The sequence below is a fragment of the Mchenga conophoros genome, linkage group LG4 (assembly GCF_057382185.1).
Source record: "Mchenga conophoros isolate Kocher_MC1m ecotype Shallow Benthic linkage group LG4, M_conophoros_male_GT1.1, whole genome shotgun sequence".
NCBI lineage: Eukaryota > Metazoa > Chordata > Actinopteri > Cichliformes > Cichlidae > Mchenga > Mchenga conophoros.
The window spans coordinates 23,472,706-23,494,789 of record NC_140529.1 but is presented as its reverse complement, the minus strand read 5'-3'; the positions used below and the strand labels follow the sequence as shown (position 1 = coordinate 23,494,789).

At 38.4% G+C, this 22,084-nt stretch overlaps 1 pseudogene across 1 annotated transcript; it reads left to right on the top strand.

The window, feature by feature from the left end:
- Positions 1–5,252: 5,252 nt before the first annotated feature.
- LOC146576093 (sterile alpha motif domain-containing protein 9-like) lies at positions 5,253–22,056 on the top strand (annotated as a pseudogene). Its single transcript, XR_014892213.1, has 5 exons — positions 5,253–5,386; positions 7,821–7,883; positions 11,651–11,711; positions 15,194–18,827; positions 18,884–22,056. The product of XR_014892213.1 is annotated as a sterile alpha motif domain-containing protein 9-like (transcript).
- Positions 22,057–22,084: the final 28 nt, after the last annotated feature.

The following is a 22,084-nucleotide window of genomic DNA, read 5'->3' as shown; positions in this document are numbered from 1 at the left end:
AGAAGTTATTGTGACAGCCCTCTGACTGTGGAGGAAGTTTGTAATTCCATTTCTGCACTTAAGGCCAATAAATCTCCCGGCACAGATGGTTTGACTGCAGAGTTTTATAAATCATTTTCTAATCTCCTGGCTCCATTTTTACTGCAGGTTTTTACAGAAAGTATAGAGAATAACACCCTCCCCCCTTCTCTTACTCAAGGTCTCATAACACTTATTCCAAAACCAAACAAAGACTTACTCTTTATTGATAATTGGAGACCCATCTCCCTGCTTAATAATGACTATAAGGTTATGGCTTTAATACTTGCTAACAGAATTAAAGAGGTCTTGGAAACAATTATTGATGAGACACAATCAGGCTTTATGAGAAACAGACACATTTCTAATAACAGACTGGTTTTGGATTTACTTGATTACTCTGATCTGGTACCTGACAATAGCTTCATTCTCTTCCTGGATTTTTATAAGGCTTTTGATACAATTGAACATCAATTTATTTTCCACTGTTTGGAAAAATTTGGCTTTGGCAAGTTTTTCTGTAAAGCTGTCAAAACCTTATACACAAATGGCAATAGTTCTATTAAAATGATTAATGGCTCCACCCCGAGATTTGACCTGAAACGTGGTATTCGCCAAGGATGTCCTATTTCACCATATTTATTTTTACTTTGTACACAAATTCTTGCAACTAATATTTCAAACAGTGTTGTACAAGGAATCACCATAGCTGATAAGGAGCTCGTCATCAGCCAGTTAGCCGATGACACCACACTCTTCTTGAAGAATGCAAACCAAATCCCACCAGCTCTTACTGTGATTAGTGATTTCTCTGAGGCCTCTGGTTTATGCCTAAATCTTAAAAAGTGTGAGTTACTAGCAATTAAAGACTGCCCTGCAAATACTATCTGTAATATCTCTGTTAAACAAGAAGTCACATACTTGGGACTGTTAATATCCAAAGACCAAAAATCAAGATGCTCTTCAAACTTCACTCCAATTATACAGAAAACCCTAAAAAAGTTCAACCAGTGGCTGCAAAGGGACTTGTCTTTGAAAGGTAGAGTGTTAATTACTAAAGCAGAAGGGATATCCCGATTAACATATGCTGCTCTCTCCTTACATCTGGATAAGAAAATTAGTAAAGATATTGACCGTATGCTCTTTAATTTTATATGGAAAAACCGTACGCATTATATTAGAAAAACTGTTGTGATGAATAAGTACGAATCAGGTGGGCTTAACGTCTTAGACTTTTCTACTTTAAATAACACTTTCAAAATTAATTGGGCTAAACATTTTCTTAGAAACCCTACCTCTATCTGGAACTTTATACCATATCATATTTTCTCTCGTTTTGGTGGCTTTAATTTTATTTTAAATTGTAATTACAATGTTGAGAAAGTCCCTGTAAAGCTTTCATCCTTCCATAAGCAGGTCCTCTTAGCGTGGACCCTCATTTATAAACACAACTTCTCACCTCACAAACACCTTATCTGGAACAACAGAGATATTTTATATAAAAATAAATCACTTTTCCTGGAAACTTGGATCCAAAATGGGATCCTATTGGTGGCTCAGCTGGTTAGTAAAGAGGGACAACTACTTACTTACGACGATTTTATTGCACTATATAATTTTCCAATCAGTGTTCAGGAATTCTCAATGGTGCTTGGTGCCATACCCTCAGGGACTTTAATGTCATATAAAAACACTGACAGCTCAATCTCTACCTCAGTCACTCTCCCTGATCCAGCTGAGTCACCAATAGGAAAAATCTGCTTTTCACAGGAACTTGGTAACAGCAATAAGAGAATACGTAGTTTATTCCAAGAAGATATCGTCTCTTTCCCATATATAATATCTTATTGGAACCGATTTGTTCCAGATATCAAGTGGAAGACAGTCTGGATGGTCCCCCATAAATATTTGATTGTAAATAAGGTGAAAGAAGTCTCATTTAAAATTCTACATAAATGTTATCCAGCCAGTCACTACATGGTAAAATTTAAAAGGGACATGAATACTAATTGTACTTTCCGTGGGGATCATCCAGAAACTGTGACACATCTCTTTTGGTACTGTTCTTTTACACAGAGATTCTGGAAGGAATTTAGCAGGTTTGTTATTGTCCATATTTTAAGGGAGTTTTCTTTACGATGGGAAAATGTTTTGTTCTGTTTCTTTAAGTTCCCCAAGAAGTATGATAAATGTTTTTTCATGATAAATTTGTTAATACTTTTAGCAAATTTTTTTTATCCATAAATGTAAGTTTACTAACAAAACAACATATTTCTGTCATTATTTTAAGGATGTGGAAATGTACATACAATCAATATCAGACTCCACCAACAAAAAGGCTCTCAAAACAATATATGTATGTGAATTTTTGCGTGTATTCTTATAATTGTTACCTTTTTCTTTTACCCTTGGCTTTTTGTGTTCATGTTCTGTTGTTTTGTATACTTCATCTGTTCGTATGTTGTATACTCATTGTTTGTTAAATAAAGTTAAAAAAAAAAAAAATCGGGTCTACCCGATCCGTACCGCGCATGTGCAGATGTTTTCTTCTTCTTCTGTTCGTTTAATGGCAGTTTACTCCCCAGTGTACGAGGATACTGCCACCTGCTGACCGAGCGAATGAACCCTATTGTAAACTGAATTGGCGTCATTACAAACGTGTGTTAAATTTGATTTAGTGATAGTCGAGTGTGTTTATGCTTGTCTGTGTGGAGAGGATTGACTGGAATAGTGATGATGATGTCCGCTATCACTGTCAATTGTCAGTAAACACTTAATCCGGCTGATGAATCTTCAGGTGACACATTGCTAATTGTCAATATTAAGTCTGTAATTAGGCGCCATTCTTCTTATTTTACGGCGCTGTTGTTCAATCGGGGGACGCTCTCTGTTGAGGAGAAAAGCATGAATTTGTTTTTATACGGAGGTGTCCATTGTTTAAATGTCTCGGGCAGTCGAAAAGGAGGCAGAGCTGTTGAGAAATGCTAGGAGCTAACTGGGCGCTAACCGTATCATTCAAATATATTGAATGTCGCCCCCTATCCGTATATTTATTCCTTCTTTCTGTGCAACTCCTTAATTCGCACATTAAACTCAGTTCTTTAAAAGGCCTGGTCATTGCTAACAGAGAAATACTCATAAGTCAGCTGGCAGACGCTAGCTCTCTTCCTCAGAGACGCCTCACAAGTTTCAGTGGCCATCAACAATATACAGCCATTCTCTAAAGCCTCCGGACTTTCACTCAACCTGTATAAATGTGAACTTTTACCAGTTAAAAGTTTTAGCAACTTCAATTCATGGAATACCTGTAAGAAACTCTGTAAGATACCTTGGAATTCAAATAATAAAAATGAGCAATCCAGATGCTCCACAAACTTCATTCCTATTATAGATAAATCCCAAAAAATCTTTAATCATTGGCTACAGCGAGACCTGTCATTGAAGGGTAGAGTTCTGCTATCGAAGGCTGAAGGTATCTCCCGTCTAACCTATGCTGCCCAGTCACTACATGTTGATAATACAACCTGTAAGTCAATTAACAAATTATTATACAATTTTTTTTATGGAAAAATAAAACTCACTACTTGCGTAAATCAGTAGCTTTAAATTCATATGATAAAGGAGGTATAAATTTTATTGATTTCGGTGCTCTTAACAACACCTTTAAAATAAACTGGATTAAAAAGTATTTAAAAAATCCTACTTCTATCTGGAACTTTATCTCACATCATGTGTTCTCTCATTTAGGCGGCCTTAACTTCCTACTGCTCTGCAATTATAGTATTCCAAAAATACCACTGAAACTTTCTCACTTTCATCAACAAATTCTTTTGGCATGGGCGCTGATTTACAAACACAATTTCTCTCCACAAAACTGTTTTATTTGGAATAACTGCAATATTATTTATAAAAATAAAACTCTTTTTTTAAATAACTGGTTTAATAATGGAATAATCTTGGTTAGTCAGTTATTTAGAGAAGATGGACTCTTTTATAATTACTCTGAGTTCCTCAGGAGATACAATGTACCGATAACGCCTAAAGAATTCTCAATAGTGTTCGATGCCATCCCATCTGGTCTGTCCATGTTACACAGATGCTCCCACAGTGCTCCACTACAGGTCACTCCCCCGGATGTGTTACATTCTTCTCTTGGCAATGTTTGCTTTTCCTCTCATAAGTCTATAAATACCAAAATAAGATCTCTCTTTCAGGATGCAATGGTCTCTGTTCCAGCAGCCATATTTTATTGGGCCAATTTTGTAACAGATATTGAATGGAAAAAAGTTTGGACTTTACCACAAAGGTTTTTCTTGACAAACAAAATTAAAGAGATTTCCTTTAAGTTGATTCATAAGTTTTACCCTACCAAACAATATTTGTCCAAATTTATGGCTGAAATAAATGTAAATTGTACCTTCTGTCAAGAGCAGCCTGAAACAGTTTCTCATCTGTTTTGGTCGTGTAAATTTACGTGTAAATTCTTGAAGGATTTCCACAAGTTTATTACTGACTTTGTTCTCCCTAATCTTCAACTATACTATAAGGATGTTATCTTTGGCTATTATAATTTTAAAGACAAGGACAATGATGCTTTCTTCTTTATAAATTTGGTTTTATTTTTGGCAAAATTTCATATACACAAAAGCAAAGTCCTCGGCAGAAAGCCTGAACTTCTTGTATTAAAAATGGAACTTGCACAATATATAAGGACAATCTCCTCATCAAAAACACTAAGGCTCTCAAGACTGTTAACATCTATAAGCGATTGAAACTGCTAACTTGATTTTGGCTTTTGCAAACTTTTGTTTATTTATGTTCCCCTTAATTTATTTTATTTTTTGTACTCACTTTTGTCTCACTGTCCTTGTCACTCTTTCTGTTCCTCATTGTACTACCACAATGTCATCTTTTATGTGATCCCTGTTTTACTTGACTGTATGTCTAAAATGTGATAAATAAAGTAAAAAAAAAAAATTGAATGTCGCAATGTTGGCAAAGAGAGGAAGTGACGTAAAATTTGCGCATGCGGGGTACCGATCGGGTTTCCGGTACGGATCGGGTAGTGACACGTATCATTCAAATAGTTTTGTATACTTCATCTGTTCGTATGTTGTATACTCATTGTTTATTAAATAAAGTTTAAAAAAAAAACACACGTATCATTCAAATATATTGAATGTCGCAATGTTGGCAAAGAAAGGAAGTGACGTAAGATTTGCGCATGCGGGGTACTGATCAGGTTTCCGGTACGGATCGGGCAGCACACCGTGCAAACAACACATCGCACACAGGCGGCACTGCTTTCTTTGTTCCTCTATAAGCCTGCATTCTGGAGCAGAGAAAAGACTGTCGGTACTTCGCCAAGGTAGGATAATTGCCTTGCCATGTTTTGTGTGTTTGTGTATGTAGTATGAAACCACGCCACGTCATGCAATGGGGATGAAAATGTGGAATATTGAAATGTCTTGTAGGCTCATGGTGGTTGCCCGGGGCGGCATCGTGGTGGGGGGCGGATAAAAAAATTGCTCGTACTTACGCTGCCCCGACATCAGCCAGCGCGTACTGGGAATGGCCTTGGCACCGATCGGTTTTCTATCGCCCATTTGCTGGGAGCAAGGGCGCCCTCCGTTTGCGATGGGTCGTTCGCGAACGAAATGGCTCTTAGAGCCGGGTCCTTATCGCGACCGTCACGTGGGTTTTTCTTTTTTCCTTCTCTCACCCTCTCTCTTTTTTTTGCTTTTTTAAAATTATTTGAATATATATGAGTGCCTGTGTATAAATACACAAACAATACACACATGCTTTCAATTGTGTAATTTAAGTGATCTAGTAGCTCTGCTTTGGAAGTTCAGTTCATGCTAGAAATGTGTTTTGGAGTTTGTACTTGTTTTGTCTCTAGGGGCCACTGCATATATTTATATATAAACGTATATAAATAAAACCACTTTTTTTTTACGTTAGTAATTCCTTTTGTGCATAATTTTATATTATTGTTAATAATAAATTAATTAAAGCAACAAAACAACCTGAAGAGCCGGCTCTTTTTAGTGAGTCGAACCGAAAGAGCCGGCTCTCTAAAAAGATCCGGAAATCCCATCACTAGTTAGCGAGGTGCGCCTGCTGCTTGCGGCACAGTGTGGAGAGGGCGGGGCGGCGGAGGATTCTCTGGCTGGAGCAGCATCTAATAACCAGCTCGCAGAATAAAACAAAAATAAAAGCAAACAACAAACACGAAAACACCAGACATTATGACAGATTTATAATTTGCACCGATGTTTTTTCGAAACGTGAAAAGTAAGCGCGACAGCCCTCGGTGCGCCTGCTTGCTGCTGAAGTCAAAGTAAACTTTATTGTCATCTCCGCTACATACAGTCCAGTATATAGAGAGACAAGGCTCCAGTTACAGCAGTGCAAGTAAACAAACAATAAATATAAGAAGAGTAAGAAAATAAATATACACTTTAGGACCAGGGGTAAAGGGATCAATAACAATTTATAATTTACAGTTTGATGATTTAAAGTCTCACACACAACCTGCCGAAAGGGGAGGGGGGCCGGCTGCTTCCAAATAGAGCACATTTCATTCATAATGATGTAAATCCAAGCCCATTATGTATTCATGATTTGAATCCTGGGTTGTGTGAAATCCCAGAAATACACCTTAGACAAAGTGAATCTGTGAACTAAGGTGTAGGTCTGTTAGGTTATGTTGTGGTGATCCTCGGGTTGGTGGATTTGTGGTCATACTGGAGTGCAAAATTAAAACCAATGGAAGATGGACAAGAAAAGTTCAAAGCCATCAGGTGCTCAGTTTAGAAAAAATAGAAAAGAAGAGGAGAAACGAGAAAAAGATACAGGTAAGCAGATGTGTCATTGGATAATGGCAGGTCATCCTGAAACAATCAGAATCAGAATACTTTATTAATCCCTAAAGAAAATTATGTGGGTTACAGTTGCTCCAAGAAGAAATGGTAAAAATAGTAACAGTAACAGACTAAACTCCAAAAAATATATTAGGTTACAGATTTTAATATTAATTAGTCATTGTCAATTGTTGTCCTGTTCTCATTGTATGACGAATTATGATGGCGGTTTAGTAGCCGTTTGCATGTAATGCATACTCTCTCTCTCTTCGTGTGTGTGTGTGTGTGTGTGTGTGTGTGTGTGTGTGTTTCTCTGGTGAAATTCGGTATGGCTCCGACAACAGTTTTATGTTAATTACAATCCTTAATATGTTTTGGGTGTGGGTGGGTGGGGGAGGCTAGGACCGCCACTGTTTACGACTAAAAACAGACCTGCAATACAAATGCATTATTTGGGAGCAGGTTATGAATAAAAACGCGTGATCATGTTAAGCCCACACAGCCCCAGTTTTTAAACAGAAAAAAAAAAGATGCCACAACAGCAGCAGTGATGATGACGCTAGCACACTAACGTGGAGGCAGAGTCTGTTTACACAACACAAGGAGCAAAGAGACGGAGCCGTTACCGAAGCAGTGAGCTCAGAGTGAAAGAAAATGTGCTTCTAGCGTTCAAAACAGCAGCGCTGTTCCTGTAATCACCGTTAACACCTTTTCTGGGGAAAAGGTAGCAGGAATTTGCTCTGTGGATATCCTTCATCAAAGCACCTGATCAACAAACTCAATAATGAAGAAAAGGGAACTTTTTAACTGCTCCATCGACCGCCGTTTGTTTTACACAGCAAAAACAAACTGCACTATTCCCCTGCACTAAATTGTATTAAAATATGCATATTAACTGTTTACTTAGTCTAACACCTGACTGGTTTAATTTTACAGATTGCTGAAGGCTGACGGCGGCCATCCTATTTAACATGGAAGCGATACCTGCAGCAAACGATGGTAAGTCGAAAGGGGAGCGTGAGGTGTACTAGAACATGTTAATTTCAAAGGCTGTAACATTTTTCAGATAAAAAGTGAAATGATATGAAATATTGTATTCATGAAATTGCATTATCATTTATTACCGGGCAGTTAAAGATTCAGGCCGCACAGCTGTGGACTTTTCTATGTCAGGCAGTCTGCACACGGAGAAGTGAAGTACAATTCAAAGCATATATTAGACGTATGAAAACACGAAATATTTGTGATTGGCTACTGATGGGGAAATGCCATGGTTCAGATTCAGTGCTCCCTGATTTGTTCCTCTCGTGGTCCTTCCACATGGCAATGGTCTTTGACCTCCAGTCAGGGATCTTGTCCTGCGTGAGAACATTCCTCCCTACTTTACAGTTGTTACCAGTAGAGCTGGGCGATATGAGATTTTTTCATATCACGATGTTTTTTTCATTTCAGGCGATAACGATATCTATCACGATATAAGCCAAATAACTATATTTGTAAGATTTAAATGTGCCGTTGCTCACAAGTAAAATGTGAAATAATCAGCAGCTTGTTTTTATTTAAATATTTATTTCCCATAATAAGTTCAACAGGGTAGATGTACTTAAGGAACATGAGACTTTTTCAGATAAATAAAGGCAAATATTGCAAACTACACAAAAGGCAGCCGCTAAAGCGTTTAAGTTTCAAAATAGAACAAATGAAACAGACTAAATTGTCAATTCCACTTAGAAACAAAATATTAATTCTAAACATAAATCTTAGTTTGTTTTACAGAAGAACAGACAAAACTGACTAACTTTTGTCAATATCAAATAAACTGAGAACTAAAAGGAAATTCTCAATCTCTCCTTGTTGTATAGCTGAGCTTTTCAAACAGTTTTAACAGTTACTTTAGTCTGACAAAAGCCGAATGACGAATTAGCGCTTCCAGTCAGAGACTGAGGCTACGTCCACACGTACACGGGTGTTTTTGAAAACGGAGATTTTCCGTTTTCGTTTTAAAAAATAATCCCGTCCACACATAAAGGCAGAAATGAAGGAAAACGCTGCTATGAACATGCCAAAGCAGCAGGTGGCGCTAGATTCCTAACCGTGCAGAAATGCTGGCCAATCAGAAGTCTAGAAGCCTCGGTGGGAAAAAGTAAACAAAGCTGGGGCATAGAAGCAGAACAGAGTCGTATGTGTGGACGGACAGTAACTGTGTGTATATGTAAGCATTTAAACACTGCAGAGAGTAGAATTAACAGTAACAGTATTGTAGAAATTCATTTCACCGAAACAATAACGTGGCGCACAGTGTGACGCATGCACCAGTTTATTGTATTTCCAGACTTGCTTTCGGCACAATTTACAGTGCACGCTACTCTGTTTTTTGTCAGACTTGAAATAGCCGAAATACCTTCACACTACGGAACTTCTATGGCTCTTCCGTTCGACAATCTCTCCGGCATTGGAACCATCATCTGTTTTCTCTTCGGTCACGCTCGGTTGATTTTTCTAGTCGGCGCACTCATTTCCTCCATTACGCGCTGGCTGCTTCCCAAACAAACACACGTGCGGCTTGGCCGCCTCTTTGAAGTGAACAACAAGAGCCGGCTCCTTATTGGGAGCCTTGGTTTTTTTTTCTTTCTTTCTCTCACCCTCTCTCTCGCCCTTTTTTACGCTTCACTCCGCACGCGAGCCTTGTGTTTTGCGCTGGGAAGAGGAGGGAGGGGCGGTAGTTGCACTCGCAGTAGCACAGGAACAGAGCGGGAGGGAAAGAGAGAGAAAGAGAGCCAGGGACAACAACGTCACATTAGAAAGGTATAATAATCATCCACAACTATTTTCAGTTGCGGATGATAAAGGATTCAGAAAGTTTATTCCTGCAGGCCCATATGACAGAGAATGTGCATCTTCTTTTTGTCTTCATATATTAATTTATATTTAATTGTGTTGTGGTTTGCAGTGTTTTGTGTTGTTTCACTTTAAATTTGTTTAAAAGGAAAAAGCTGAAAATTTAAATAGTTAAAAGTTTAAAATGTAAATAGTTGGGTTTTGTATTATATGATTTATTTATTACATTTCATGTGGAGTGAATAAATAAAAGTATATTTACGGTGGCACCTACAGACAAAGCACGTACAAACTTCAAAACAGGTACAAACTCCAATATATATTTATATATAAACACATATAAATAAAACCAGAGTTGTTTTTTACATTAGGAATTCATTTTGTGCACAATTTTATATTGTTGTTAATAATAAATAAATTAAAGCAACAAAACAACTTGAAGAGCCCGTTGGGAGCCAAAAGAGCTGGCTATTTTTAGTGAGTCGAGCCAAAAGAGCCGGAAATCCCATCACTACGCACGTTAAGTAGATTCTTTTTTTTTTTTTTAAGGCGTTTTTTTTCCAAAGTCGCAAAAGTATGACATCACAACAATGTGATTGGTCACTTGCAATGTTGAAACTTGACACAACATTTATTATGATGATGTGGGAACAACACCGACACGAGGATATCAGAGGATATCAGATGGTGCGTAGCAATTTACCTTCAACACTCCACTCTCTGTGCCTCTTAGTTAACCATTGTTGGTGTGATTTTGATGCTATTTCAGTAGAATAGAATTAAAATGAACTGAAAATTTCTAGGCGCAGACAGGAAGTAGAGGTTGGAGAGATTAGTGGTCACAGTGTCACCTGAGTGTGAAGTGTTTGTGAACAGAATCGACAGCCCCAAATCTGAAGCCATTGCTCTTAGTTGGGAAAAGGGCGAAGTGTGCGTTGCGAATGAGTTGCTGCCCCAAGCAGAGTTTCTTAAGGTCTTGTTTACCAGTGAGGGGAGGCTGAGGGGAGAGCTGGGTAACTGGCAGACAGACTAGTGCAGCATCAGTAGCAACACTGTACTGGTTTGCGGTGGTGAAGTGCGAGCGGGAAACAGTCGATTTACAGTCCATCTACATTCCTACCCTTACCAATGATCATGAGTTGTGGATAGTGATTGAAAGAATGAGACTGCAGACAAAAGCGACAGCAGTTAGCTTAGAGATAGGACGAGGAGCTTGGTCATTCGGGAAAGGCTCAGAGTATAGGTGCTGCTCCTCTTTATTGGAAAGAGCCAGTTGAAGGGACGTCCGAACCCCTTCCGTCTGTCAGGAATGTTCCACTGTGAGAAGGCCTCTGGGTAGACCCAGCACACTGGATAGATTTTGACTCTGGGCTGCCTGGTTGTGTTTTTATTTCAGTTATTTTATATTGGAGTCTAAATGACCCAGATTAGTTCATCATTAAAATGCAAATGTAAACTCATGAAAACTAGTACAGATTTTTGGTTGACAAAATATGTAAAGAAACAAAAAGTAGCAAAAATAATAATAGTCTGTTTTCTTAGACGACATTAATTACCTTTGGTAGTCCATGAATGCAAAATATGTTCATCAGATGAAGGTTAACATGCACCTTATACTATACATTAGTGTCTAATGATAAATTACACAACACTGCGTGAGTTTTTTTTCTCTAGTATTCTGCCTTAAAGATCCTATATCAGTAAGCTCTGTTCTTGAATATTTTTAATGTGTAAATTCTAATGTAAAATCTGACAGTATTTCGCATTGGATTCAGGAGACATTTGGTACAATAACTCTATCAGGAAAGATAAAATTTACTAAAGTTATAGTCAGTTCCAGTTTCAAAAGTTAATGATAAAATTTGACAACATAAATGACCCAGCAAAAATAATACAGGACTTAATGTGACGATTTTTCTTTTTGACAGATGGAATGTGATAAGTAAAAACCAATACTGATGTGTGACAAAACAAGAAAGGAAATCATGGGTGAGTGAAGTTTGTTTTTATGAGATCCCTTTTTTTTTTCTTACATGATACTTTTAGGTTTCTGTAGACTAATTGTACTTTGTTGTTTTAAACATTCCATGTTTAACTGGCTTTATCATCAGTGTATAATAACCAGACAGCTGAAAATGACTATTTGCTAAATCTGAGCTATGGTAACTGCTTTAGTACAAACATCATCCTCTACTACAGCGGTCCCCAACCCTTTTTGCGCCACGGACCGGTTTAATGGCAGACAATATTTTCACCGACGGCCTTTAAGGTGTCGCGGATAAATACAACATGCTCTCTGGTTGCTATGGTAACGCGTAAACATTTCTTTCAAAATAAGACACACTACTACAACACGGGAAAAGACCCAGGGAAACCAAGTTAACAATAAAAACTCTGAAAAACCCTGAAAACCATAAATTTCACACCTGAGCCTCAACTCTCGGGGCCCGGTACCAAACGACCGGTACCACTGCTCTACTACACCAACTTAACATGACAAAATTAAGTCAGATTAAAACATATTTAGATGTATGCACTTTACATGGACATCTTCACATCTTCACCATATTGTCCTTCTTCCTGGCTTAAGAACTTTTAAATGTTACAGCTTCTTTAGTTGAATAAATACCTACTATATTACTAAAAATATAGTAGGTATTCATTATTATTATTATTATTATTATTGTTATTAATAATAATAAAGTATTGCTAATATAGTAGGATTTATTATTAGCTGAAAATGACAAGTTGTGGGGGAATTTTCAAGCAGCAATAAAATACTATGAAAACACCTCAATACACATAAAGGTATTATTAGAAAATTGTACATAAAGTTTCAAAAGTAAAAATAATATATCTGTAGAAAAATGTTCCCTATCAGTGTTAAATTGATTAATATCATTGCTGCATATTTTTAAGACTGAGCTAATTTTAAATACGTATGCTATTTACTTATATCCTCTTTAAAGTACATGCTTCTGTAAAGCATATATTTGCAGTGGCTGTCCTGTGAGGGGAAAAAAAGATCAGTTGTTTGTAAGCTCAGAATCACAGGCTTACATCTTTTTTTTTTTTCCACAAAGTGTATTCAAATATTAGTAGTAATAATAATAATAATAATGGATTGGATTTATATAGCGCTTTTCAAGGCACCCAAAGCGCTTTACAATGCCACTATTCATTCACTCTCACCTTCACACACTGGTGGAGGCAAGCTATGGTTGTAGCCACAGCTGCACTGGGGCAGACTGACAGAAGCGAGGCTGCCATATCGCGCCATCGGCCCCTCTGGCCAACACCAGTAGGCGGTAGGGTAAAGTGTCTTGCCCAAGGACACAACGACCAGGACAGAGAGCCCGGGGATCGAATCGGCGACCTTCCGGTTACAGATACGCTTCCCAACCCCCTGAGCCACGGTCGCCCCAAAAAAAACATCTAAAAAGGCTTGAGCCATGTGTGACATAGTTAGATATCTTTATTTACAAGCAGAATATGAATGCACAATGAAGATATAGTGTCTATAGACATTCCTATAGATGCTAATCTGACAGTTCTGTATTAGTGCTGCTGTCCCCTCTCCATCATCTTCAAAGTCATCTTCAAACTGCTTCCCCCTGCTCTCAGCCTACTAGGCTGAGCTGTTTCAGGACTTGGGCCACCTGCTGGATAAAGGTACTCCTACAGTTTGGGTGGAGATATGTATCGTCACTGATCTTATTTTCTGGACCTCTATGGGTGATAAAAAAAATAAATAAAAACCCCACTACCACAGCCACAGCCAGGCATAGAGTCAAGGGTGTTTACAAAAAAAATCTGAAAGTGGAGGTCAGTCTGTCACCTGAGACATCCCCCAGGGCCATTAGCTGCCAGAGATACATGTGCAGTCAATCCATGGGTGTTAACAACTGTTGCCAGGGATTACAGACTACAGTTTGCAACAAAACTACCCACTTTCAGTGGCGTGGGTTCAGTTGCTACAGGGGAAGCCACAAAGGCTTTAGAGAGCAAAATCTCCTCTCTCTTTAGCCGAGGGGCAATAAGAGGAAATTAATCTAGACTTTTATTCCAGATATTTCCTCATTCTGTCCCATTCTGGATTTACGCTCCCTCAATTCTCATCTCAGAAACTACAAATTTAGGATGTTAACACAAATTGTGCTGTTTTGATCTATTTGATGGAGTGACTGGTTCACATCTACAGAATGATTTCCACATAAGCTTTAGTCCAGCACACAGGAAATTCCTAAGGTTTGTCTTCCAGGGCATAGCCTACAAATATCAAACCCTCCATTTGGGATCGGCCCTTGCCCCAAGGGTTTTCACCAGGTGTGTTGAAGCAGTTCAGAGCAACCATTTGACCTGCTTCCACACACTTGGTGTGTTGAAGCAGGTCAAATGGTTGCTCTGTTTCGCAACAGAAAGCTGGTCTCATTAAGAGCTTGTATTTAACTGGGCTGGTAGGCACTGAAAACTGCTGCAGATCTGCTCTCCAGATCTTCTTTATGGAGAATGGACACTCAATACAGAAATCGTGCACCAGTTGTGCATAGAGGTTTGGCCAGGCGAACCTCTATGCACAGTTCCTGTCTACAGTTTTTCCCAAATTATAGAAAGGTGGCTCTGTGCCCTAAGCCTACCTTTGTGTCTAAGGTTAGGGAGTCTACCATTGGAGCTATCAGCTTTTCATCCACCGGCCATTTGCTGATGAGAGCCAGAGGCGGCTTAATTCACTTTGTCCTGTCTGCGCATTATGCATTTAGCTAAACAGGACTCAGGGGTTTAGGAAAAGCAACCAATTCTTTGTGTCCTGGGCTACCTCTCATAGAATGAAGCCTATGTCACATCTATGGCACAGGGGCTATTATAAAAGGATGTCTGTGGACCCCGTGTCCTCGAAATTGTTGGTTCGTCTTCGAGAGACATTGTGGTAGTAGAGCTTCCATGATTGGTCACGCCAGAGGGCACTTCCCACAGTGAGATATCTCACTTGGTTTTTAGAGAAAAGGGGTTACGGATGTCATCAAGCATTTCCATGTGTTAGAGCCCCAATTTAAGCTCAGGATATGAGGCTTGAGGCGACATTTTATCCAGATGACATTCCCTTTCCTTTATGTTTTTGCTTCTTTGGTGAAGGGGACTCCTTCTCAGATGATAAAACATAGATCCTTGATATCTTCAGTCTGGAGCTGCAGAGAAATTAAAAAATGCCTCCATAGTATGTAAAAGAATATGAGTTCTGCTCTGGTGAACTATGTATGCAGCTTGACTCTCGCCACATACATAATGCGATTAGGCGGAACGGCGAAAATTTTTTTTAATATACAAGGAATTTCAAAATAAAGAAGCGGTATAATATATTGTCAGTTTTTGTCTTAAATAAAAAAGTTATTGTCACACATATTATTTATTTAACTGATGTTTTTATGCATAGGGTAATTCATGTTTTGTTTTGCTTTTTTGTCCTTTCACAGCTGACACACCTCAGCAGTCACCCAAGAATTGGACTGAATCTGAAGTAAGCACTTGGCTAAGATCAATTGGAGTGAAGGAACAGTACATAGAAAAGCTCCATGAAGAAGAAGTAAATGGACAAATCCTACTTGCACTAAATGAGGACTTTCTAAAAACAAAAATCTACATGAAGTCAGGGCCTGCTCATTTGATTATTAAGAGAAGAGATGAGCTTATCAACTCCCAGCAAAAATGTCAAGAAAAGAAAAAAACTACTGGTTCCAAAAGAACTGAGTTTGAGGAAAAGAGGAGTCAGAAATTGGTTCAGTCTCTTTCAACAGTAAGTGATGGTCCTCCAGCACAAACTACAGAGACAGAACAAGATGTCTTTGAGGAGAACCACGCTTCTCAGGAACAATGTGTGTTAATCTCAAAGGAAGACTGTAAACCACGGCCATTTGATCAAGAAGGGATTGATTTTTTATATGTGAAAAAAAGCATCCTGCAGCCTGAATCAGGTGATTTTAATCTGATATCGCCATGCCACGAATTCAAGTCTTTTGCTGTAGCTGCTACATTGGATCGCACAAGACTCCAAGCTAAGTTTGCCAAAGAGGTTCTTAAATTTGCAGCTGGTTGTATGAATATCAGATCAAATGGCACAATACACTTTGGTGTGATGGACAGCAAGGAGGATGGAGAATATGTGCACGGTGAGATAACTGGTATCCCTGTAACAGACACGGATATTTATGTCGATGCTTTGGACGACATTGAAAGGAGTTTCAACTCTGACAAAGAGCACATACGCCAGTGTGTGCGACCGCCAAGGTTCATTGAGGTTATAGATCGACAAAGTACAGAAAAGCGATATGTGGTAGAGGTTGACATTGTGCCATTAATAAGTATTGTCAAGAACAAAGTGTATGCAGTCCGTCTGCCAAACTTCAAAGAATCAACAAACAAAGTAGAGTTTGAGAAAGAGATGATTTTGCGAAGAGTGGGTTCAAAAACGGAGCCAGTGAGTGACAAGGACCTAAGTGACTTTTACCAAAGAGTCAAAGATCGTGATGCTCAAAGAGAAGAAGCAGAAAAAAATCATTTCCTTATTGCTCCAGAAGTGTGTCAAGACCTTGGAAGGAAACTCACCATGCTGATGACCAGTGGTAAGAAATTCATTGAAAAGGAAAAATGGTTCATACTCGTAACAAACAAATTCAAACCTGATGACCTTTGTAACATTGACTGGCTGATTAACATGAATATTTTCTGCGTGTTCGACTTTGACCCAGACTCAAAGATATCAGGTCTTTGCAATAGATACCTCGAGTACCGTGCTGCAAACATGCATTTTTTGCAAAGCTACAGAATATCCACTGGCACAAGCATCAAAGAATTCACAAACCATCTGCATTTATTTGATCAAACTAGTTGGATCTTTTGCAATGGCCGCACTGACTTCAAAGGAAATGAAACTTCATGTGACGAAATGACTTGGATCAAGACAAAAATGATTCAATTTAAAAAATCTGTGTCTTTGATCTGTAACCAGATTTTGCCAAAAGGTACATTCCAGGTCATATTCCTATTAACATCACCAGTTGACAAACCACTCTTGCACACCTTCTATGAGTTTTTCACAGACATGGAAGGCCATGAAGACATCATCTGCATCTGTGAATCAGAGGAAAACTTCCATAAGTGGCAAAGCTTTGCAGAGCATTCATGTGAGAAAGAAGCTGTAGACAATTCCAGTGTTGTTGGAATGAAAATGAGCCACATTAATGCAACTCTGCAACATATACAACCTATGAAAGTGTGTTTCACCAAACACTTGCCGGTCTTTGTGGGAGGAACATGTCGTCTTGAAACACAAGTAGAGGAACAGATGTACTCGCTGGAGATTCTGACGGTCAATCATTGTGATGAAACATGCAAAGAATTCATCAATGAGGAAAAAGAAAACATTGAGCGCCAGTTCTACCATGGTGGGAGAGTGACCTGGTTGAATTTCTGGCTTGCTGAGAACAAATATGCTGGAGAGGTCATTGAAAGAGATGCTTATCACAATACTTCCAAACTTCTCAACGATGCCTTGAAATATAATGCAGACCAGACTCCAGTGAATATCATAAACATCTACCATCACCCAGGAAGTGGTGGAAGCACTGTGGCAAGACAAGTGCTGTGGAACAACAGAAAAAGTCTAAGGTGTGCAGTTGTGAAGCCCTCATATCCAGTTTCTGTTGTTGCACAACATGCAGTTGAACTAAGAGAATATGAAGAAAAGGATCCACAGAGATGTCTTCCTGTGCTGCTCCTCACTGAAGACTCAGACAAGGAATATCTAGATGAGCTCAGGTATGAACTAGAGGGTGCCATAAACGAAAAACAAATCCAGTATGGTACTCTATGTTTCATTTTGTTGAGCTGCAGACGCTCCCATGATCCAGAGAAAAAATGCAAGGAGTCTCCTTTACAGAATGTGTCTGTCACTCATAAACTATCTGATCAAGAGAAGAGAACGTTTTCTGGAAAACGGCAGGCACTCGAGGAAAGATATGAACCTCAATTCATTCTGACATTTGTTTTGATGAGTGAAGGATTCAGTGAGGTTTACGTTCATCAGTTTGTGAAACATCTGCTCCAAGACATTGACCGTCACTCTGTTGTCACTCGACTCATTCACTATGTAGCATTGCTGAACACATATGTTCAAAACTCTTTCATCTCTCAATCGCACTGTGAAGCTTTGCTTGCCTTAACGATCCACTTGGAGAGGTTTCGCCACTACGAGTTTGAGAGATCTCCAAGTGATCAGGCTAAGCTAGTCTTCTTGCACCTTCGAGATGACAAGACGCACATTGAATCAATCAGAATCATCCACCCACTTGTTGCAAAAGAAATTCTTCAACAACTTCTGGGACCCCAACAAACTCAAAGCAGTTTGGCGATGGATTTGCTCCACGAGGATGTGCTCTTTGAGCACAGATTTGGAAGGGATGAGTATCTCACAATTTTGAGACAACTTTTCATTCGGAGATCCAGGATAAGCAAAGGAGATAGCTTTTTCTCTCCTTTCATTGAGCATGTGTGTGAAAATGAGAAAAGCCCGGACAAAGCAATTGAGTTGCTCAAGGAAGCATTCGAGCGGTTCCATAATGATCCATTCTTTGCACAACAACTTGCTCGTCTTCATTATACTTATGAAAAGTTTTATGAGGCTAAACACTGGGCAGAGACAGCAGCTAAACAGCTGCCCAACAACTCTTATATACTTGACACAAAGGGACAGGTATATAAGAAATGGTTTCAAGCAAAATGTAAAGCAATTGAAAATGTACCAAAGACGGCGCAAAACACAGCAGATGCTGTGGAAACTGCACTGAAAGCACTTGAGTGTTTTCAAGAATGTCAGAGAGCAGCTGATGCTGAGATGCAACATGTCAACACTTCAGGGTTTTATGCTGAAGTTGAGGTTGGGCTGGGCCTTCTCAAACTGATCTTTTCATTGCAAGTATTTGCAAACAGATCCAATGGTCACTCAGAGTGTATGAAGTACCTAACATCAGATTACATCCCAGTGGAAGTTAAAGATGCTTGGGAACCATTTCATGACCATTTGAAAAAACTGTGCCAGACAATGGAAGACAGGTCTTAAAAATGTGCTATATAAATAAATTTTGATTTGATTTGATTTGATTTGACACTTTGGAAAGGATCTCAGAGGACCTGAGTTATTTCCAGACAGACATTGATTCAGATGAAGAAGAGACGCCTGAAGGCCCTGAGGGGAAGATACGTCATCCATTGAAGTGGTTGGCAATAAAATCCTCTGAGTATGGCAAGTACTTCATTGAAGCTTTTTCTACTGCAGTCCTACAGCATCCAACCTCACTCCTTTCCAAAAACGCATGATCATCTATCATCTTGGTGGCGGCAATATAACATCCATCCTTTCCAAGCTAACTGATCAGAGGGATGCAGTAAAACTTAGAGAGCATATAATTTCTTTCTACCCCAGTAATCCATTAAAAGCCAAATTCAGTCAAAGGGACATTGTTAATTACATTGTGGCCCATATTTCTCTGAACTGCCTGTCACCGCAAACTCACAAGGTTGCTCATTTGAAAGATCTACAAGCACTTTGTTGTCAGTTTCCATCTGATAAAAGGAAATGTTTGCCAAGTGCCCTGTTCTTGCTTACATTGCTATTCTGGCCAGAGGATGACGACACAGAGCACGAGAAAGAAACCAAATATGAAATTGTACAATCAGCAGTCGAACACCTTGAAAAGGGTTACTGGAGCAAGATGAAAGACATTCCTCAGCGGAAGAGAAGGATTTATAGCCATTTTTTTCTGGGCAATGGGAATGGATTGGACAAGTTTGTTCACAAGAAAAAGTTTGAAAGAATCACCAAGTGGTTCTCAGTCACTGAGAAACGCATGAAGTGGTTTAGTGGTGAGGCATGGAAGATGCCAGAGATTGCCACAATGCTGAAGCGGGTTTCTGGGTGGACTGAAGATCGTGTGGTTTATCTTGAAGGTCCTAAGAAAAAGAAGTTCAATATCAGGCCTGTTAATGCACCTTCAGTGCCTCATAGTAATGAAAACATCACCTTCTACCTGGGGTTCACCTTTAGAGGCCCTGTTGCCTGCAACATCCTTGTGAAAGAGTAGTTGGTTGTCAACTTGCTGAAGTGTGGGCCTAGAATCCAGCTTACTCCAAAGGGAAAGAAAAGATTGTGGATGATGACTGAAAAACCCACAAGCATTAGACTGTTAGTCAGTTGGTCAAAAAACAAAACTTAAAACATGATTATATTCGTGAAGGTATTTAAGGTTCTTAAAAATACAACTGAACTTGCTTTGTTATAATATTGGCCTCACCTAGAAAGCACTTTGGGGTCCTTTCAGCTTAAAATTGTTCTTTTTAAGTGTACTATATAAAGGAAAAAAATTATATATTTACTCTGAATTTACAAATTAATACAAATGTATTCTTAGCTTGTTAAATGTAATTTTTTAGGGTTCTGGTTGTTTTTGAATTCCTCTGTTTTCCTGTTTGTACTTCTAGTTTAGAAGGACTGAAGTTTATACTTGGCTGACCATTTGTACACTGATTTTACAAGCTGTCTTATACATGTTTATGTAAGCAAACCTACGTGCAACCATTCAGAATGCATAGCAATATCAATGGTTGTCAAATTGTGTTCCATTTTACATTATAAGTGTTCTTAAAATATGTAAAGAAAAAGAGAAAAAATTAATACATTAAACTCTTTCCATTTATGATTTTCTGTTGTTGATTCTTTGACATTTCTTCTCAATTTGATATCTCCACTCCAGCTTAAAATAAAATTATGATTTAACATTGGAACAACTGTCAGCTTTTAATGCAGACTTAACTGGAAGATGAACTTCCATTACATCAGAGGGTGTGGGACTGATAATTCATGAAGTATGTGAGAAGTTTTGTCTATTGCATGATGCATAAATGCAAAAGTAACATGAAGAACTGTGCACCTTTGAGTTAACTATCTTAGAAAAAATGTGGGTCCTGAAGGAAATCAGAATGGGGAAAATGGAAGTTAGAAGCTGTTAATGTACCAAAAAACAAAATGTATTGCATTTTTTTCATAATCTCTATCAAAGCCTTATCATTCTTGCTTGTTTTGTTTTGTTTTGACTTGGATCAAAACAAAAATGACTTTACTCCGAGAGTCTGTGTCTTTGATCTGTGAACAGATTTTGCCGAAAGGTACATTCCACGTCATATTTCTATTATAATCACCAGTTGAGAAACCACTCTTGCACACCTATGAGTTTTTCACAGACATGGAAGGTCATGAATACATCACCTGCATCTGTGAATCAGAGAAAAACTTCCAGAAATCGCAAAGTTTTGCAGAGGGTTCATGTGGGAAAGAAGCTGTAGACAATTCCAGTGTTGTTGGAATGAAAATGAGTCGCATTAATGCAACTCTGCAACATAGACAACCTATGAAAGTGTGTTTCACCAAACACTTGCTGGTCTTTGTGGGAGGGACGTGTCTTCTCGAAACACATGTAGAGGAACAGATGTACTCGCTGGAGATTCTGACGGTCAATCATTGTGATGAAACAAGCAAACATCAAACACCAGTTCTGCATTTTTATGTCCTTATAATATATAATAATAATAATGAACTAAATACATTAAACTTCTTTTTTCAGTTTCAGCTTCTACAGTTCTGCTCAAACTAAAAGAATTATTTCACAGTGGAACAAATATCACCTAATAACGCAGACTTAATGGGACAATGCCATTACATCACAGGCTTGATAATTCAGATAATTCGTGTACAGAATAGTCTTAAATTGGTCACATAGTCTGTGCATATCAATATGAAAATGAAAAGTGAAATAAAAACGAGCTATGCTCCTTTGACGAGAAAACCCAATGCCAAAAAAGTTGGGACACAGTAAAATATAAAGAGGCCACATAAGGATCTCTCCAGATCTTCTCCAAATCTTTTGATATTATGTATAGTAGATGAGGAGATACTCAAAGTAAAATTTTCTGCATTGAGGAACATTATTCTGTAATTTTTTTATATGTTTTTAAGACTGGTAAATCTCTGGTTTCTATACTTCTGAGAAACTCTGAGATGCTCTTTTTATATTTGTCATGTTACTGCTGCCAGTGAACCTAGTTAGCTGCAAAATGTTTCTCCAGCTTTCTCTTTTCAGTGCCACTTACTTTTCAAGACTTGTGTTGTGCCCATTATGTTATTCTAATTTAAATATTTAGTTTGTTTTCTATGTTTTATTGTGAATAAAATATGAGTTTATGAGATTTGCAAATCATTAAACTTTGTTTTTATACACATTTTAAATAATGTCCCAATTTTTTTTGGAACTTGGGTT